The sequence below is a fragment of the Rhyacophila brunnea genome, unplaced genomic scaffold (assembly GCF_057557595.1).
Source record: "Rhyacophila brunnea isolate RB1 unplaced genomic scaffold, BYU_Rbru_1.0 scaffold_15, whole genome shotgun sequence".
NCBI lineage: Eukaryota > Metazoa > Arthropoda > Insecta > Trichoptera > Rhyacophilidae > Rhyacophila > Rhyacophila brunnea.
In genome coordinates, this window is record NW_028232806.1 from 38,629,465 (window position 1) to 38,652,056 (window position 22,592).

The 22,592-nt window shown below is 33.0% G+C and overlaps 1 protein-coding gene across 4 annotated transcripts in view; it reads left to right on the forward strand.

Moving 5' to 3' along the window:
• Positions 1-9,481: 9,481 nt before the first annotated feature.
• Positions 9,482-22,592, forward strand: part of LOC147075299 (hydroxylysine kinase) — a 32,066-nt gene continuing 18,955 nt past the window's right edge. The window contains exons 1-2 of one of the 4 annotated variants that reach the window (XM_085942801.1): positions 9,497-9,619; positions 15,396-15,561. The gene's annotated coding sequence lies outside the window, so the exon portion shown is untranslated. Of the gene's footprint in view, positions 9,620-15,395; positions 15,562-18,454; positions 18,502-18,602; positions 18,622-22,592 lie in introns of those variants that run through there. The other 3 variants (XM_085942800.1, XM_085942799.1, XM_085942802.1) reach the window with 3 other exon arrangements.

Sequence of the window (22,592 nt, forward strand, 5' to 3'; positions counted from 1 at the left end):
ATATCAAGGTTCTACTGTACCTGGAAACTGTCCCTGTCTTAACATAAGCAAATTGAATCAGTATAATTTTAATGCCTCTACAAATAATACTCCGTGGATAAAGTTTTTAGATATAATAACCCTACACATACCTAGTATAAAATAAATAAACAAGTTTCAATTTACAGAACCTATATTCACCTTCAGCAAGAGTAGCGGGTAAATATATCTAGTTAGCATGACCTGAAGTGGTGCTCAAACATTGAAGATATCCAACCAACTGCAACTTTGTTTAATATGTTGAAGAATTTGTGTATGTTGTCGATCACCCTAGGGCCACCTCTTGTTACTGTCATGGACAATCGGGTATGATGATTAAACCAATTAAACCTTCCAAGATTCTGAGCTTTCTATCTCTATAAAGCTACTGAGACTTTTAACTGGTAACTATCAAATAATCACCTGGGGAACTCAGGTAGATACAGGTTAATAATTTAAGTTGACTCATATCCAGCTGTCATCTATATGCATCGACATCGACACAAGTTAATTGGATAGTCACAGGTTCACTCATAGAAGTTCTACGAGTGGACCTGTGACTATCCAATTAGTAGAATAATATCAAGATATTAGTATTTTGCTATACATATATTACTAACTAGAGGGGGATGAACGGTATATTTTACCAGCCGGAGAAAACCGATGAAAGATCAAAAAATAAGTATCTACCAAATTTTCGACTTAAAGATTTTCAAACAGTGAATCATAAATGAGTCGCTCAAGTTGAGTTTTAAAAGATGCGGTAGCAAGAATTCATAGACCAGGTGATCATTGCAGAGACAGTTTGGACGTGGGCAGTTGGTGTGTTTGCGGATTCCGTACGTACTTCAGTCTGGTAGAGAATGAACAATACAAGTTGTGGTCTCCTCTAAATCTTGCTCTGCAATTTCCTGTTATTTAACGCAACGTCTAGTGGTTGTTGTGTGTTTCTTAGTCTCGGACACGAAGGCTCATAAATTTCACTCTTTCCCAACCCATACAATTATTTTTTTTATCTATATCAGTCACGAGCAACTTTGCAACTGCTACAGTCTAGTAATTTTTTTGTAAAATAATCCTTTTTTATGAGGAAGATAGGTATTTATATATTGTGTAAGTAGTTAAATAAATGCGGCCTCCAAAACAAATTTGGAATTTAATCTGGTCCTCGTAAAAGAAAGGTTGTTCAGTACTGGTCTATAATATCAATGTAACGTACAGGTTAAAAGGTCACTAGATACTCTTCAATTAAATTTTGATAAAAAGAATCAGAGGTTTATTATTCACATTTCCTTTCTCAACTTGTTATTTTAATTAAAATGTTCATTATCAAGTCTGCCATGTTATTTTAAATGCCATGTCATTTTTCTTACATATTTCCTTCAGGGGGAGTGTAATGCTACTAGGGGTAGGTAGCAAAAGAATACGAACAATGGAATTTGAGATTTTTTTTTGATCATTTACATTTTGAAATTATTTTAATTAATAAATATTTATTTGGTATTTTTATTAGGTATAAAATAAAAGATGAAGTCATCATTATTACATATTATATTATGGTCATTTTTATTATTAAAATTTAGTTTTCTCTAATGTACAGAATTTTTTTTTGCCAATATTTCATAGTTTTAATATTTTTTTAATATTCAACTTAAAAACATCGTTTTTCATAAAAAAATTAAAATCTATTTTCAGTATGGTGTACGATCGAAGATGTGTGTAGGTAGTATTAATTGTAATTTCTACCTTAATGCTCTGTCTCTAAACAACGCATGACCTGCCTATTCCCACGTGACGTCACTGGTTTGATATATTATATATTAATTTACGAAATTATGAGTGCATAAATTTTTTATGCTTTGCGTAATATTTTACACTCAATTTGTGACAAATACGCATCCTTTTTTTTAATTTTTATTAAACTTTAATAAGTTTTGTGACTGATTTTAACTCTTATATTTTCTGACGAATCGATAAAGTATGTAATTTGCGTCAAAGAAACGCGCCGCTGATTAAGACGTTTCACACGGGACACCCGTGTTCTCGCCACGCCGGTGGCGCCATACAGGTGTCCCGTGTGAAACGGGTCTAACACGCAAATTTAATACTCTCTCTGCCCTCACGTTGCACGGCGCTTGAAGTCTTTATCTGTATTCATTTGGTAAACTCGACGGACGATAATAATCTAAAGTATAATATTTAATTAATCCATATATTATCCATATGACCATATCATTTTATTTCGGTCGTTATGTGTTGTTGTTGATTGTATCTAAAAGGTTTGTTATTGACACTCCTTACTAGATGCTATCAAAGCAGATTATCTTCTTGAATTACGTGTTGTCTTCTATCGAAGGTTGACGATTGACTTTTAGTAGATTACAATATAATAATAATATGATAAGTCCGAAAAATAGCACATATTCGCTTCGTTGGCACTAAGATAGGCTGCGGAGATCCGACATAAATAGTGGTCATCAGCGCTCGGTTTGATGCGGAACGCCCCGGAGCGCCGTTCCTGTTCGTGGGATTTCCAAGGATGGCGTTCCTGTTCGTTAAAACCTCGAAAATGGCGTACCGGTTCGTAAAATATCCGACGGACAGCGAGTCGTCTAGTAAAATCCTCAAGCGTCATACTTAATATTATTACGTTCCGGGTTAGATTTAAAATTTACGAAAATGAATTTATAGGTACAAAGGTACAAAAAGATAAATATTTTTTTTTATTAAAAAATAATTTTACTGGTTTAGAACCACTGAATTTTCTACGACCCGTACATAATGTACTTAAGTTTTTTTGAAATAGTGATAGAGTAAGTGTAAGATAACGTATTTGAGAACTAACATATTTTCAAGACAATACTGTTTTCAACGAATTTGGCCTTGAATGCACCAATAGACAGACCCTTTTGCGTCAATGGTGATAAAACAATAAAATTGTATACAAAGAAATGCACTGGGGCATGAGTAAGATTTATTCCATTGTCGCACGTATGGGACAATAATGTATTTTGAAAAAAAAAGGTTTTTATGATTGTAAGGAAGGTTGGAAGCTATTTTACATTGGAATGTAGATTTACTGTAGTATTAATTTATAAAACGAGACACTTATTTTTTTGCAAGTTCATACATATTATTTTAATACAGTTAAGGTTAAGGTACATGCCTAAATACAGTGAGTTAATAACGTAATAGTTATGATGCACACTGGAACTTTTAAATTTTTAAATGAAACACATTCAATACATATATTATCTTTACTGTATAAATGACTTAATTAATTTGTTAAATATTGCACAAAAATAACATAGTAAAAATAGTGTGAATAAAACTACGTGCCCTACCTAAGTATCTACGGAGATAGGTATACTATATCTGTCCTACCGAGGGTTGAAATTCTTGAGCACGTTTATGATCAATACGGCAGTGGTAGGCAATTGTTTTTTGTAATGAAACTTTAAATTTTGTATCGAGACAACCATAATTGACCGAATTGTCCATTTATCATATTATTATGTTAGCGAAATTTACATAGTTTTTGTATTTCATAATGCAATCGGGGTCGTTCATTGGTTGTTTATCAATATTAAGTTGTATGCAGCCAATGATAAGCGTTTTCATCAGAGGAAGCGACAAAATTAGACTCCTTATTTTTCCAAATTTAATCATTTTAAGTTGTGTTTTTTTGGTTTCCCATTACTTAACCCCCATGTTTTGCTGCTCTACACTAATTTATTTTTTATATTTTTTATATTATTGATGAATTGATGAAGTTCAGCGGAAATACTTTGCAGTGAAAAACTAAGTAGGTACCGAGAGAGATGGAATAAAATAAGGGAGGCCTTCATCCAGCACTGGATCGACCAAGGTTGATGGGTTGGGTTCTAAATAATTATTATTGCATACATGATAACCTAACCTAACCTAACTATTGCAGCTGCTTTGCTAAATTTTAAAATTTCCGAAAAACTTGTGCTCTGACATCGTTTAAAAACTCTTTGTAGGTACTTAATAGCTTAAATTGTTGTTTAATAATTTCTAAAGGGGACAAATATTTCATATTAAATAGTAAATATAGTCATGCTTTTCCCTATGACCAGAACATACGTATTTGCTGTTTTACCTACCTACTCAACGTTACGGAATCGCCAGATAATAATTATTTATCCTAATCTATTATAATATTTCACATTGAGTGACAAAAAAAAATATCATTTCCTTTATTGTTTTAATTTTACATGGATATTTTTCGGGTTGAATGAACTGTGGTTTTGATGGTTAAACTAATATAATAATACATTTAATAACTTAAATCAAATAATTCCAAAATTAATACAGATATTCGTGAACATCGTATGCATGCTAATTTTTTTTTGTATTATTTAAGGTAGGTACAATACGAAATAAAAATATTTAAATAAATCAATCAGAATCCAATGGGATAAATATATGAATAATTTCCCTGTATATAACAATTTATATTACATTGGAAACCTATTAGAATAAATTATCTTACATGTCCACATGATCTAAATATTTTTTTTCTAATAATATGTACCTACACTTCTGAGGTTGTTTAAAATGATTCGTATTTAATAAAGAATGCTACATTTGTAAATCTTGCGTATCACATACTTTTTTAATTAATTTTTATTAAAAACCATGCCCTTGCTTTTTCGTATACGGTGGATTTTAATTTGATTAAAAAATAGTTAACCATAATCAAAATATTTCGAATTTATGAAAAATCAGAGCTTTGAAAAAAGCGGCATGTATTTTGTTTAAACCGAAGTATCGTCACTCATATTTCTATCCACTCTTAGTTGCATATTTTTATTCAAAATACTAACGAAACCAATGGGAAATTGTGATTAGTTTGTCTATTATTTCATGTATTTTAATAATGTTTCCCATTCCAATTCGATTCATATACGTTTAGTTATTTATATGTGTATAGTTATTAATGTATTTTTTAGAAAACGATTTCGTAAACTAAAATGACTCTATATTAATTGTATGTTACCACTAAGGCCGCGGACCTGGTGGAAACGCTCATGCAACGCGCGATGAAGTCTAGACTAATTATCCGCTCCAAATGCTTGGCCTGTCCCACGTAGGAGCGTCCTTTACCAGCGGTTTGAGCCAGTGGCACGTCACCTTTTCAATATAAAAATTTATTTAATATATTTAAATAAATCGAGAACCTGAACAGAGTTGTTTGGATTATAACCAGAGGGTATTGTATGATCTTTTTGTAAAATACCCACATTGTTTGTAAACTGATATCGCTTAACAAATTCACATTACAAACATTTGTAAGTCTACGCACGTATTCACCTGCACACATTGTTATCAATTAAATGTAGTCTGGGCAGCCCGTATCATACAGATTTATGATATTTAATCAAAACAACATTCGTCGAGACCACACGGCGTTACTTTTAGTGAAAAAAAATCTGTAGACACGTCCACGCTCGCATGTTTGTTTGTGCGTTTGCATACGTTTTCTATTCGTGGTGAAATACAAAAAAAATGCACATTTGTTTACAATAGTATCTATGAATTGTTTTTATACAAATGTTTGCAAACAATTGATATGCAACTTTAAAACTGTTTATATAATGTTTTTTTATTTATCTTGATTTGGGACTTGGCATAACTCGGCACATGATGGCGGTTCCACAACGTATTTAGTATTGGTGAATTTGTAATCATGTAAGAATTATTGCACCATCCATTCTGCCCTGAGAGAAGCGGAAGATCGAGAAGGATGGAAAGTCTTGGTCGCTCAAAGGAAGACGAAATTCAAATTTGGTCACGATCCTCAGCCATGAGTGTACGACCAAGAAGAAGAAGAATTATTGAGATCTTGACTACACTCGCCTACGTAAACAAGTGTGTATTTATAAAGTGTTCATTTTATTATACATGCAAAGCTAAATATGGAAAATATTATGTAAATAAACATAAATAATTTACATAGCCCGACAGTCACTAGATCAAAATTGATAAAGGTTTATGTATATAATTCCCCACACAGAAGCGGGTTTTATTTGTATATGTAAAAATCCCGTATTTCACAAAAACAGTGAATTCTCAGCATACCTATAAGATTAACCGAACCAGAAAAAATGCCGAACTACTAAAAAAAACAATAAGAATTGAAAACTTTGAAATGTTTAGTAACGCACAAGCGCATTTTTTGAAACGTTAATAATAATATTATATAAAATCTGGTAAAAATTAATTATACATTATTTTATTCAGAATTAAATAATATAATAAAATAATAAAAGGTTTCACAGCGCTGACCGCGTATGGTTTTGACAAGAAACATGACACGTGACGTAATAAATTAATAAGAAAGTTATTAGTTGCCGCGTAAGCAATCGGCATTATTATTATTACACCCAAAACAAAATTATTTTGTCGCCAGCAATATAATAATAATAATAATATTTCATTTTATGTTCCGCATAATTAAAAAAATACAATGGAGCAGGAATAACGTAATTATAGTAGGTATGTATTTGTATTTAGTTAAAAATAGACATTTCCGATTTCAAAATTACAATATTTTGGACGTACCTGCTATAATACCTATAGACTTTTTTTATATCTTACATAGTGCGCGGACCAAAAACATACGCCAAATAGTTCGTCCGGCAAAGAAGCTTGGTTACCTACGAGGAATGGTTATCAGCCATTCGCCGAATTCATTGGAACCTTGCTCTGTTACATATTGTGTACCTTGTTAATATCAAAATCAAGGTTAATGTGCATTTTAAATCTAAAACTATCGTAAATAAATTTCATCAGTGTACCTATATCAGTGGCGGGTTTAGAGACTTGATAAAGAATACTACCAACGTACCTAATAACAATAACAACGTATCTATTTCCCTATCCAATTATTATTGAAGATGACAGTGATGACACATAATATTGGTGGTTTATTTTTTATATGTACACGTACGTGTGAGTTGGAGGAATTCTGCATCTCTGCATTCGACATCTTCAGGCAATATGTAGGTAATCTTGACTCAATAGGTAGGTACCTACTTTGTTGTATTAATTTTATTATATAAGATATAATTAACTGCATTTATTGACAGTGTTTATTTACCATAGTGCCTGAAGATGCCGTAAGTCAAAAACCGGGTCGCAAAAAACGACTCAAATGGAATACATAGTACAAAACTTAAATGCATTAGATTATTTATACCTGTACATATTAAAAAAAAAAACTTAAAAGTATAGGTACATGCTAGTGTAATTTATAATAATATGGGCTTAGTAGGTACCTATTTTCCTTCAAATAAAAATGAATAGCAAACTAAGACGCGCGTAAAACACAAACTATTTTGTGATCCAAAAGATTCATAGCAGCGGCTACCTAACGCTACCAATTGCAGACGTTTTTTGAAGTCGGGGAAAGGAAGGGCGAGGGGAACAGTCAATTTTGTTTGACACACCGCTAGCTAGCCGCTGGAAACGCTGCAAATTCGACGAGCGGCCAGACTGTCTACCGCTCACTCTCCGCGCTTTCATGGTGGTCCCCATACATTTTTTGGCTCCGCTCGACCTGGCCGCCCCTACGAGGCCCACAGGCTAATTGTTATTGCCGATAGCGTATTGGGCGAAGATGATGATGAAAAAAGTACATCATGTAAAACTAAAAGATATTTTTATGTTACAGATATTATTATATCTAATTTGTCAAAAATTGTAAAAATTGTCGAGCGTTCCTGTTCGTGAAATTTTCCATTTCGAGCACTGGTGGTCATCCAACTCAGTCAAAAATACTTAGGTATTTGTTTCCATTAAAAACCCTGCTTAACCAAGGACAGCCATAAAAACGCTCCTGAGATTGATTTTCGGCAGAAACAATGAGCGGGAAACTCGATTAAGTAAATCGAAAAAAAATTGGAAGGATGCGCTGAAAATTCTCAACATTAATTTTCCATTTCATTTTTTTAGTAACACTGAGAGAATACCTTGCATGGTCATTAAATAGAAGCCCAATATTAATTCTGGTTTCATGAATAAACAGAACGTTATGATAAAACAGAACAGCGACAAAACAGAACAGCGATAAATAGAACTATGGCCTTTCAGGAAAAATATACCATCTGATATTGAAATTGCATCTTTCTAATCGCTGGAAAGCCTCAATTAAACAGGACTCAACGCGGTGTTGAGTTTATTAATTCTGTGGAGATGTGCATTGTTAACAAAATCAAGCTTAAGATAAATTTAGTTTTTTACGCCGAATGGCCAACATGCACTGATTATATTATATATTATTAATATTTATTTATTATAGTTCGTTTATAAACATAAGTTTTATAAGTAATAAATTAATAAATAGATACGACAAAATGAATATTTTATTTTCCCCTTGGCTGTTCTGTTTCTTCATGTTCTATAATATTATCATGTTCTGTTTATTCACGTTCTGTTATATCGTGATCTGTTTTGTCCGGTTACCATTAATTATTATTCTAGCTACGCCACTGTTCAAGAGCTTCCCAAACCTTACTGCCATCATCATAGAGTAGCAACTAGATCTAGAAAAACGGTGATTTGGAGAACTAAAATTCTCGTAATACTCACATTATGACACAATCGCCACCACCACTATGTGGTTGCAGAAACAAAATATGGATTAAATTAAAGAGAAAACCCCAAGTCAGATATCATCATCATCAGCCTGAATCTATCCACTGCTGGATGAAGACCTTTTCAAGCTGCTTCCAATTCTCTCGGTCCTGTGCATTGCGTTGCCACGTACTTCCGCAGAACTTTATCATTTCATTGATCCAGCGGCCTCTAGGTCTACCTCGCGGACGTTTTGTACGTCTTGGATACCACTGGATGACTAGATTTGTCCAACGATTGTCTTTTCTTCGAGCTATGTGTCCAGCCCATCTCCATTTAAGGCTTTTAATAAACTCTATTACATCGCAAACCCTTGTCTGCTTCCTTATCCACTCATTCCTCTTTTTGTCCTTTCGCGTTATGCCCAGCATGCACCTCTCCATACCACGTTGTGCTACTCTAAGTTTCTGGATCTCTCTTTTAATTAGGGTCCATGTTTCACACGCATATGTGATCACGGGAAGCACACACCGGTTGAACACTTTACGTTTTAGGCACAGTGGAAGGTCACTTTTGAATACTTACATTATTCAGGCGGCCAAAAACACTCCAGCCTAGCTTTACTCTGCGAACAATTTCATCAAAAAGTCAGATATAGGTAGATACCTACAATAATACATATACGGTAAAAGGCTTCCAATGATTGGATAAGAACCAAAAAAAAAAATTGTCAATTTTATTAATTGTATAAGTTTCTCAAATCAATCGCACTTGGAACCCCCTGGCGTAAAGGAAGGATACAATAACTCGAAAAGTCAATGAGCGATTACAATTTAGTACCTATAAGTCAGTTTAGTATCTACTCAGTTGTTAACTGGGCAGTAAGTTGACTGACGGCAGATATTGCCCAACAACATTATTAAATTGTCACTTAGAACCTGTGTACATTTCAAGTGACATTAATCTAATAGCGACAACACTAAACTAGACCGTTTCTAACGTAAGTATAAATCAAGATTGTTTTTATTTTGCTTAGTTTTTTACTGCATAAAAAAACTTTTTACCATATTCTTTGGGTTCATTTGACATTTGCAAGGAGTTTCTACAATTAATATAATATTACTGAAATTATAAAATACCTTAATGTATTAGGTACGTAGCTTGATATGTACCTTTCATATTAGAATATGATTATGGGATGGATGATATAATACCATCTTCATTCAACCAAAGTATTGAAATAAATCGTGACAATTTGGAGTGTAAATATTTTTTTATCACGGTAAAATTCCAATGTTTCTTGCGATAATGAAACACGTAGGCATGTTACATTAATTTGGTTTCTTTACTATATTATGTACTCTTCCGAAATCAAATCAAAATGTAGGTTAACAGGTTACAACCTCTTTTTCTTTCCAATGTAGGTACAATGCAGGAATCTACACTATCATCAAAACTGCCTTTCACGCGCCATTTGTTTCTTTCATCGATCGGGTTTTCAAAATACTATTTTGGTTTAGAGATTCTTATAATATGTACATTATACACATATATACATTGTACACCTATTAGCAATTAATCCAAGAAAGAATTTTTAATCCCGGGATTAAAACTATCGTTACCAAATCCCGGAATTACTGAAAACATTTTTTTTCAGTGTTTCTTTCAAAGAATATTTTGAATCATATCAAATAAATTTATGTAATATTGTTTTCATATTTAGAAACAATTCTTCTGCTAAGGGTTGAACCAATACAAATACAAAAATGCACCGGTGACGAGGTTGAGCAAATCGACATCATGCTATGCGATTGTAAATAATTATTGTGCAAACTGTTTTTAGTGTTTTTATCACATTTTAGGTCAAATCATTACATATATTGTTAAGAAAACAACATTTTATATACAGAAGTTTTGGCTAAAAATCATATTAAGTATAACTTATCATAAAAAGCAGTTAAGTACTTGTTTGAATCCTGTTTCCTGCATAAATAAGTAGTACTACCTACCTATGTGGCGATGCGAAAATTGGGCCAAACCATTGCCGACTCAAGTAGAAAGCCGATACATTCACAACGTCTGGTCCTACTTTTTCCGCCCTTCCCATTGTTGTCTATAGATGACCTGTCATTGTTCTATAGAGTGCTCATACTGACGCCTCTGTCGTATTCACACAGGGAATGGTTTGATTTGGATAGATGAGTTACATAGATATTACACAGATAAATAATACACTTGCATTAACACATCTTCTACAGATGTAATGCACAGATCAATGCTACATATTTTTAGAAATCGATATTATCACCGGTTTTTGTGTGAAGGACTAGTCTGACTTTGACATCTGATTAATAACAGGAATGAATATTATGTATAAATAACACCGATAGTTAATATATTTGATTTGAGAATTTTTTTATAATTCAATTTGTAACGAGAAAGGGCGAATCAATATGTCAAGCAATCTGGGATCTGATTTTGACAGCTGAAAAGTGGACCACTCGTTGCTTGTGCAAAAAGTTATGCTCAGGCTTTATTAATCTAAAGATGGCGGCTCTAAGATGAAAATGATGATATATTCTAAAAATATATGTTTTACGTATTACGAGTATATTATCTATTTATTTATTTATTACTACATATTAATACGAGTTAATATCTTTTGATCTAATTTTATGCGAAGTTATCAGGCAAAGAGGCATATCAGTATAGTAAAAAGTGCCAAGTTATAAAACGTATAGGCACTCTATTTGTTTAATCCTCGGCCTCTCAAATATTTTATTATGTTCCCGAGCTCGAAATACCGAGAAAATTAGTAGAATACAGTAGGTACTAGGTATATTTATTTATTTTTAAAATCTAAAACCAATCTTCAAGCATAATATCACGTAGGTACATATGACGTAATTTAGGTAAACATAAAACAATTCATATTATGGCACCTTCTGCTAAATTTAACATACAGATAAAAACAAATAACATAACGTATTTTGCAATAACCTTAAATTCAAAACTTAAATTGCAATTCCTGTAGAATTATTATAAAAAATGGAAACTTTCACTCTATTTTGAGTTATGTTTTTTTTAGTTTACAAAAATACGATATTTTTTGGAAGACTTAACCCAAAATTGTGGGATTACAGTAGTAGTCTCAATCCAGGAATTTCATGATCAAGTCTTCGGGCAGGATCTTGGGACTACAAAATTTAGATCTTACCTGTTTAATAAAAATAAGTACCTATTATTTTATCTTCGTCTAGATTCTAGACCAGTGGTTCTCATCTGCGGCAACCATTGGATTATGCTGTGGCCACCAACATCATTTTCAATATTTTATTTAATTAACTGGACTAACGTTAAATACGCGTTATTAGAAATGAGTCATGGCCAAGTACTTAAAAACCATTTTAATAATACCACGGTTGAAAAAAATTGGTCGAAGATATACGTTGACCAAGAATCAAGTCAATTCAAAGAATTGGCAACAATTACTTTATTAATATTGACGATTTTTCCTACTACTGTATACCGTGAAAGATCATTCAGTGTAATTCACTTCATAAATAAACAAATATCAAAGCCAGTTGACAGAATATGTAAACTTAGAAGCAGCCGTGCGGCTTGCATTGGAAAGAATGAGTATTGAGGATTTCCATTTGCATTATTTTTAAATAAATAGATACCTATGTACTAAAATGTTCAAATGTCTTTTATTAAAAGGACTTGTCTATAAAATTTTCAATCACAACAAAAGTGAAATTTGGTGCGGCCACCAGACGTTTCCATAGAACTGTCAATGTCAATTGTGCGGCCACAGTTAAATTTCACGTGAGAACCACTGTTCTAGACAGAGTTCGATTACGTAATGAACGCCTGTCGCCAATGGATATTGTAATATTTTTACGGAAGATAATAATAATTATTGTAATGTTATTATAAAATTTGAGTAAGTTGGCAATTTGTTTATCACTTCACTTTCCGTTTTCAAATACAAAAGGCAAATATTTATTTAAAAACCGAGACGGGCTGGTGAGATAAAAGATAAATAGGTAGATAGTTATATTTGAGATTCGTTGATTACATAATTATCGCAAATAATAATAATATGGTAAAAAACTGAAGCATTTTGGTTTAGTTTAGTAACCAAACAAATAAAATTATAATTATTTCTGTATATTATGTCTAAGTGCTGTATATTATAAAACCGTGTAGCCCAGCTACGGACAGAAAAGGTTTACTCGGCATATCTCATAAAATGTTTTCATCATCATCATCAACCTGAATCTATCCACTGTTGGATGAAGGCCTCTCCAAGCTGATTCCACTTATCTCGGTTCTGTGCGTTGCGTTGCCACGTACTTCCGCAGAATTTTACAATGGCATCAATCCAGCGGCCTCTAGGTATACCTTGCGGACGTTTTGTACCACTTGGATACCACTGGATGACTAAATTTGTCCAACAATTGTCCCTTATTCGATCTATGTGTCCAGCCCATTTCCATTTGAGGCCTTTAGCGAACTCTGTTACATCGCAAACCCTTATCTGTTTCCTTATCCATACCACGTTGTGCTACTCTAAGTTTCTGGATCTCTCTTTTACTTGGGGTAAATGTTTCACACGTATATGTGATTACGGTAAGCACACACTGGTTGAATACTTTGCGCTCTAGGTACAGTGGGAGGTCACTTTTGAAGACATTATTCAGGAGTGCCAAAAGCACTCCAGCCCAGCTTTACTCTGCGAACAATTTCATCAAATATACATCCATCTATAGACACTTGTTGTCCCAGATAGATGTAGTTTTTCACCTGTTCGAGGTGAGTGCCATCTAGTCAGGCATATCAGGAAATGGAAATAAAAACTAGTTAGTAATATAGAGCAAAATCCTAACATCTTGATGTTGTTCTCCGAGTGGGCCTGTGACTTTCTGATTGACTTGTGTCGATGTGGATGCATATATATGACAGCTGGAGATAAGTTAACTTAAATTATTGGCCTGTGTGCACCTGAGTTCCCTAGGTAATTTGATACCTGTCTTTGGCACACGTTCGGCATGACCTGACCAGTTAAGTCTCAGTAAGTTTATAAGATAGAATGCTCAGAGTATTGGAAGGTATAATTATTGGCTTAATTTATCATCATACGCGATTATCCATACCATTAACCAGCAGGGTTGCCAACCATTCCGGATTGGCCGGGATTGTCCTGGAATTGGAATCGCTGTCCCGGAAATTTAGAGAAAACTATTCCAAAATTGGCATCTTGTAAATCCCCCATTCCCTCCCCACTACTATTTAGACACGTCAGTCTGTTCAAAGCGTTTGATAGATAGATGCGGTATATAAGCAATCCAGCCTAGCTTTACTCTCCGAACAATATTTCATCAAATAAACATCAATCTATAGACACTAACTTGTCGTCCCAGATATATGTAGTTTTTTGTCTGTTCGATTTGAGTGCCATTGATGAGGATCTCTTTTTGGCCCGCAAACCAGTCGAACATGACTTTCGTGTTTGCTATTTTTTTTTTTTTGTAATTTTTAATTTATGTTGCGATAAAATTTCTTTCTTGATAAAATGAGTGAATCGAGCTAAGTTTTTGTTATTCTGATGTTATCTATTTGTGAGGGTGCAGTTTTAACGGCCGACATGCTCAGCGTAGTATGTGAACTCGTGTTTGAACATGTACCTAACCGAAAAAAAACACGCGCGTTACCATGATCTTACTCCCTACTTCATTTATCGTTTGTAAATTTATGGCTATGGCCGTATGTTGTAGCTTAGCCACTGGGAAATGCCAATAGAAATGGCGTATTTCAAAAAAATACTACCTTATTCTTAGTTTAATAATTACTATAAAACAATCATTATTCGTCAAAGTCTTGAATTTATAATTCGTAATGTTCACGATATGTAAAAAAATAAATAAATTTGAATTTGAATCGTTTATGCTATCATCAATGCATACATCACTACCTACTCACCGTTATCTATGAATATTGTAGTTTTTATGATGTGCAAATGAACCAGAACTTGAGTAATAAATGTTTTTTTATTAGGTAGGTATGTTACATTTTTTATTGCATCTACTTTATTTTAAAATAAGTACATATTATGGGAATACAATATTGAAGAATATTGTTGGAGTTGGCAACATTTTCACTGTGCCTATACCCATGGCCCCCACATCCTGAAGTGGGCCCCCAGGCCATGATGTTTGACGCCCCCCCCCCCAACCTTTTGCAAACGTTCAGGGCAGCGTAATGTTATACAGTAGTGTTCCCCAAATGGTATTCCGTGGAACTCCAGGTTCCATTGTTTTTTTAGTGATTTTTGGTATTTTTAAATAAATCCACTTGAATTGTTGGATAGTTATTTTTATTAATCAGGAAACACGCTAAAAATAATAATCAAATTAAAATCCACTTGTGAAATAGTATTTTTTATTATTAGAGCAAATTTGGGGTGTGTGTTTATCTCACTTAATAGATCGACCCGCCACGCCGGGCCCATTCTAAGTCAGGAACCTCAGGCTAGAGCCCTATCAGCCTCCCTCTTGTGTGGGGCATGACTATTATTATCACTGCGACCAACGATGACGTCATCGACAAAGGTACAACCAAAATACCGTCTCAAGGTACAATCAAGTGACCTTTGACAAACTAAATTTTCTAAGCAATATAGACAAATTATTTGATAGATTACTTATTTATACAATGCTGCGACAGTACTACATAAGAAAACATTGATAATTATGCTTATTTTGCTTTTATAGGTTTCGGAAATGAATTTTACCATGAAGGTAGCACAAGGGATAATTGAAACTTGACGCTTCAAAGAATAACTGAAACTAAAATGGCATGGTGAACAAATAGAGAACATAAGTACCAACATAATGTGGAATTTCTACTGTCGCCAGTAGCCAAATCAAGTCTCCCAAGGTAAAACCGTCCCAAGGACATGGCATTTTGTAAGATACGTACAAATGTATTCCACGGTGAAATGTTCAACGAAGAACTCGTCATTTGATAAAATGTTAAACGAACTCATGTTTCACGTACTGCGGCGCACGAATAAGGCCCGTTTCAGACGGGACAACGGTGTCCCGCTCTTATATAAAAAGGAAGCCTTTGTATTCGAATAAAGGGTCCATTGAATTATGTTTATGAACGCTCCAGAGCTAATGAGTCAACGCGTGTCCGGTACACTTTTCCGTCGCCAGCTACATTCTCAAGCCGCCGATACACTTGTTTTTATTACCGCAGCCAGTTTTATGTTCTAATTTATAACACGAAATTATGCGTTGACTCATTGGCTCTGGGGCGTTCATAAACATAATACAAAGGCCTTCTATATTATATCGAGCGCTACACCGGTGTCCCGTCTGAAACGGGCCTAAGTGTCTCACGATGAACTGCATACGTACAACTTACATGTAACCTTATTTCTGAGGTCCCTGGTTTGTACAGTTAACATTACCGTAAAATACAGCATACTCTCAATGAAAATCTCAATTTCCAGCACTGCTGTTATTTGTAGTCTCGTTATATTTTTATCTATTTTCTTTAGTAAAATAATTTTTAACCACTGGCACTCAAAAATCATTGTGCTATCATTTGCCAGTAGATTCAATCATTGTGTACAATATGTATCTAGGTACAATATAATTTGCCGGTAGTTGACAGTGTAGTAGTGTACGTATATATAATATATACCTAACTAACAAGCCACTGACAGATAGTAGGCAGGTATTTATATCCACCATTACTTACTTTGTACTGCCTTTACAAATTTAAAGTATCTACCTATACATATATCTATGCGTTTGTTTAGTTCAGGAGTTAAAAACATTGCAGAAAAAAAATCACATTTTATTCTGACAATTCAGCTATTTTCTGGTACGGAGAAAAGTTCGACAATCGTCGGCTTTGGTGGTGAGAAGAAAATAAAACACGGGATTCCAATTACACTATTTTTAATTAAAATCCACCAAAAATAAGATCATTAAAAAATAATACATAATATCATGTATTCTATGCTCACACAAAATTTCAAACTAAACTAAACTAAACTAAACTAAACTAAACTAAACTAAACTAAACTAAACCAAACTAAACTAAACCTATAAATAAATGCGTTATCGTTCTTCACACAAAACAGCCAAGTGCAGGTTCCAAATTTCAAATATCGTAAATGGAACAACCCCGCTCTTTTTATATAAAAGGGTAGCTAAAATAGTGTAATTCATAGTGCAGCTTATTTGTAAAAAAATTATTCCAAGTGTATTTTTGGAAATGTTAAATTCTGCTCGATTGTTAAATTATTAAGTTTTTTCTCCTTCGTGAACAATTTTTCCAAATGGAGTTAACCGATTTGCAGTTGAGGCATGCTCTAAAAAGATCTTGATTGTGCAAACGACGCGTGACGAACAAAACATAATTTGTCATAAAAATTCAACATGCATCCATTTAATATTATGTTTATTGTTATTTAAGTAATAATAATAATATATTCATTGACATGTTTTGTTTTTCGAGAAATTCGTAACGTTTTTTAGTAATCTTTACACGATTTAAGAATTAATTCCTCCGACGCCATCACAAAACATATTGACGTGCTCACAGGTCGACTATCGCTCTCCGATTGGCAACGCGGCTGAAATTACGTCCCACCTATTGCTGAAAATTTTTTGCCCTTTCACTGAAGTATGCTCTTAAGAAGTCCATAAGCAAAGATCATCGCACGCTACTGCTATAATATAACTTCCAAAAACAATTTACACACAATATTAATGCATTTATATATTGTAATAAGTAATTTATTGTTTGCATACAAAATAATTCCAATAACTAGGTATGTACGAGGTGTAAAACTATCATTTGAAAAACTCGGCGCATTGGCTCGGCGCCTCGCGGGGGAGTTCCGCCCCCCTGAGCCCCTAAGATGATAGTTACTTAAACCCTGAATGCTAAAATTATTAAACATGGAACATGCTTTGCCTAATGATTCTCTAAATGCTGGTTGTCCAAATTCGAAAGAAAATTTATTTGTCAAAGTAACCGAATCCAAAGGATTCAAACAATTTTGCTTTTCTGAAAATTGTGTACCCAATTACAGTAATAAAACTAAAGAAGTAATAATAACAGACGAACAATACGTCGCACAGAATGTAGGCTACTGAACGTAAAATGAAAATAATCGGCGCGCGTAAGTAATCAGAGCGGGGCGCGGGCTGCACGTCTATTTATAGTTATTCTACGTTTATTTTTCGTAACGCTTTTGTGTCAGAGATCATGAGTAAAATATGTTCCATGTTTAAATCAACATTACTTCACATAATGTCAATGCGGTAATTATATTAGTAAGCAATTTGTTACATAGTGAATAACAGCATAAAGTATGTAAAGATGTATTATTAACGATCATTGCAATAATTAAATAAATCTATAGGCTGTGATCGAGAATTCTCATCTTGTATATTCTACAGAAATTTTAAGAAAACTTGTTTCTCATTTTTCGACTGTTTTAATGAGATTTCTATATTTTCATTTTTCGAGAAATTTTAAATGATATTCTCAAGAATTCAAGATTTTTTTACATAATATTATGTACCTACATTGAATATTCGATTCGTGAAAACCAACAAAACATAAAGAAAAATGAGGGCAGTAGTCGATTTGCGTGCGATGACCTTTTGATTTTATTTTAATTGAAAACCATTTGAATAACGATAAAAATTAAATTATTGGTTAGGCACCTCTGCCAGGCAATAGTGTTATCTCGAAACAAGAAGTGAGGCCAGTTTATCAAAACAGTACTCAGTCTTATCTAAGACATCTTGGGATTCACATTGCAACTATTTTTCGACCATTTTTGACAATGTATGTACATTTCTAATTTATTTATACATGTTTTTAACAATGCCAATTTAAGAGAAGAACATTAAATAACAAGATAACGTCCATAAAGTGACATTGTTTCTAATAATTCTAATACTCGCTGTGTGTGAATATGCTTTTTAATTGTTTTTATAATCATTTATCTCCTCAATTTTTAAACAGTTTTACAAAATTTCATTCTTTTAACATATTGTTTATATTTATTTGATAATTAAATATTATTACATTATTAAATACCTATGTAAACAATGCTAACACGATTAAATAATATTACGTGTAGGTACACATACCAGCGTTGCCAGTCGTCCCGATTTTTACGGGACGTCCTGATTTTTATGTAAAAATAAATTGTCATGCACGGGACAGCTAAATTCACGATTATTCAACAAAAATATAAATAAGACCAGCGCTCGAAATTGAAAAGTTTACCAACCGGAGCGCTCAACAATTTTCTGAAGATACTAACATAGTTATCAAAGTTTATGTGTATTTTATAAAAATAAGTGTGTTAAATTTTCCGTTATATAAGTACCCTATCTAGCTCAGACAGTCAATTTTTTTTCTCACGAAACGGAGCAATAATTTTACCGAATTCACAAACCGGAACGGCGCTCCGGTACGCTCCGGTCCATTTCGAGAAATGAATAAGACGTTTAAGTTAAGACAATCGTTTGTCCAATTCAACACAATATTCTCATCTGCTCAATTTTAGAAAAAAACGCTTCAGCCAAGTACAAAAATAGGCGAGTGTCGGGAAAAAATATTGTTATTATATAATATTGTTATTTTGGTAGTTTAAAAGTTTTTTAGTTTGTGTTGTGTCATTTATTATTAATATTATAGAAACAAATATTATAAATATTGAAATATGTATTGTTGGGTAGTCCCGCTTTGATTTCCTCCTAAATCCCAATTTTTATTTATTTCACATTGTAAAAATTCGAATTTATTAATATAATTATCTGGCAACGCTGGTACATACCCTCTAGCATCTGAGTGCGAATCAATTATTAAAAATTGAAATCCGGAACATTCTTCGCCAACAATTATTATTCTTCGCCGCATATATTGAAAACAAAAGTTAATTGCATTTTTACAAATTGTTTTACATTAAATCGTCACAGCTGGTTTGTGTTATTTTCTACTTCTTTTGTAATTATGTTTAAAATTTGTTACATTAATAGCAGTGGCGAAGGGCGGAGGTAGGCTGTTAAGATCCACCATAAATAGTGCACACTAAATTTTGATTTTTTTATTCATTGAAATAAGAATACAATTTACAGGTGGTGTTGGTTAGTTTTTAAAATTCAATTAAATCCTACGAAACCAAGCCATAATAGATAATAGTCGAAGAATACTCGTCTATCTATAAAATATCTAAAATTATCCGATTAAATCTTACATAACTTTGGATATTTTATAGATAGAATAATATTTGTTATCTATTATAGTTTGGTTTTGGCAGAGCTAAATGAATTGTTTGTATTGAACCAACAATATGTGTAACATAACATGTATTCTTTATCCAACGAAAACAAATAAGTATGAATAAAAAAGTGTGCACAATTTCGTCGTATCGCCCAAAGTAGGTATATCAAAACTATTATGATTTGGTTAGGCAGGATTTAATTGATTTTTAAAAACTAACCAACATCCATAAATTGTAGTGTTAGTTCAACAAAAACAAATACGTGTGACTATAATGAAAATACGAGTATTTTAATTCAGTTTCGCTTTGTATGTATATATAACTTAATATGTTTTGGATAAATTTAAAAAAAAATCAATTCATTATCGACTGTATCTTCAAGAATATTTTATGAAACTAAGTAGTAGAGGTGAGTTGGAAATAATGTCACCAGTTTGTGTACTCAAGTTTCGGATGAAACTAGCCATACTAAGTATTTGTGGCCCAATAAACTTATTCCAAAAAACTTGTGACGATATCATCGCGAGTCGCTATTCTGTGCACTCGCCAGTGGTAGACTTTTAACACTATTGACATTAAATGCGCACGAAATGCGTATATTTTAATTTATTAGTCTGTTGCGTTCGAATGTATGAATAATAATAGGTCATAAATTTTGTGTCGCAGCACAGTGGTGAGATGACGCACAGGCTAAGGCTTGTTATATGCCGCTCAAGACATGTTTAAGTATTGTAACCTAACAGAAAAACAACTTATAAATTTAAAATTTTATAATAAATGGGACTTTTCGACAAGCGGAGCTCAGAGTATTTTTAGCGATTTTATTGAAGCCGATAAACAGTCTGAGTTCCCTGGGCCGATACGTATTTTAAAATACTAATAATATGGAGTTGGTTTTAGTTTCAGTTGAGTATGAAACTTGTGTCGCATACGCACGCCAAACGATCTATATAATATTCCAAATACTAGTAAGTATTTTGGAACAAGTTTATATACTAAGTATTTTTTTATACTGGTAGTAAGTATACTTAGTTTTCAAAATCGACCAGTTTTCCATCTCTACTAAGTAGCGAAGATTCAATGGAAGTTGAAATTAAAGTACACGAAACAGATTTGACAATAATGAAAACAATACGTTACAATGTATTTAGGTACGTCATTTCCAGTCGAAGAATTAAGGGCGATGAATACCTACATAATTCCATATACATAAACCATTATCGACATTTCATCGCACTTAACTATCTTAATATATGAATAATGTAACTACATTTTAGAAAATTTTGAATTTAACATCCGTTGATGTAAGTAAATCATTGTTTCCCAAAGTGGGTATTACCGTCTCCTGTGAGGATTATAATGATCTGGGGGAGGGCATTTCTAACCCCAGTAGCAGTATGGCCTATTGAGGAGCAGGTGGGCAATAATAAATAATATCGTGACTAATCTAAACAAATTAAACAACACCACATTCACCCTTCTCATTAGTGAAGCGATTAATAATACAATCGAGCTCGGTTATTACGATCTCGGTTATAGCGAGATCTCGGATGGGATCTATGATTTTCTCCGTACATTTATTCACTTTTATAACAAGCTACTTATAAAAAATAAAAAAAATATAAGTCAAAAATATTTGTCGATCGTTTAAAAACATTTCAGGACAAACAACAACAACAACAACAACAAACCGGACAGGATGCCGCCGGGGTCGAATTATAATTATGATACTAGTTAAGTGTCTAAGCACCTACCTAATTTGTGTTTTCGCCGACAATATTGAAAAAGTTTCCACGCATATGGTTGAAATTGCATGTGTGTAGTCAGTACCTACCAGCGTTCATTACAATAAACAACTTCTTTTGTAGTTTATGAATGTCATGCTTGTTTCGGGGAAAAATTCTAAGTGTGTATTTTTGTTTGAATTGCGACTTTTTGTGTTATATGACCTCTCATTTAAAAATATTTATTCTCTGATATAACGAGTAACGCTTATAACGATCAAATTCAGTCGGTCCCATCCTCATAATAACCAAGTTCGATTGTAATAGCAAGCAAATCTAGTGTAGGTATATAATATGTGCAATTTAATGCTTTTTAAATTTTTAATTTTATAATTTCAGTTCCTTGTAGGTAGTGTTATTTCTAACGTGGCCTTTTATGTTAAAATTTTCACACATAGCTGCATAAATCTAATCCATTTTCAGCAGTGGCGAAGGGTGGAGGTAGGCTGTAGAGATCCGCCATAAATAGTGCACACTAAACTTTGTCAGTCATATTTATTTGTTTTCATTGAAATAAGACTACAATTTACAGATGTTGTTGGTTAGTTTTAAAATTTAATTGAACCCTGCAAAAACTAAGCCATTATAGATAACAGTAAAAAAATGCTCGTCTATCTATAAAATATCTTAAATTATGTAATTAATTAATCATACATAACTTTGAATATTTTTTAGATAGAATAATATTTTTTATTTATTATACTTTGGTTTAGGCGGGGCTTAATGAATTTACAAAAATGAATTAACAATTTGAAATATTAGGTATTCTTAATACAACGAAAACAAATAAGTATGAATGAAAAAGAGTGTAAAATTTTGTCGTATCGCCCAAAATATACCAAAAATATTATGGCTTGATT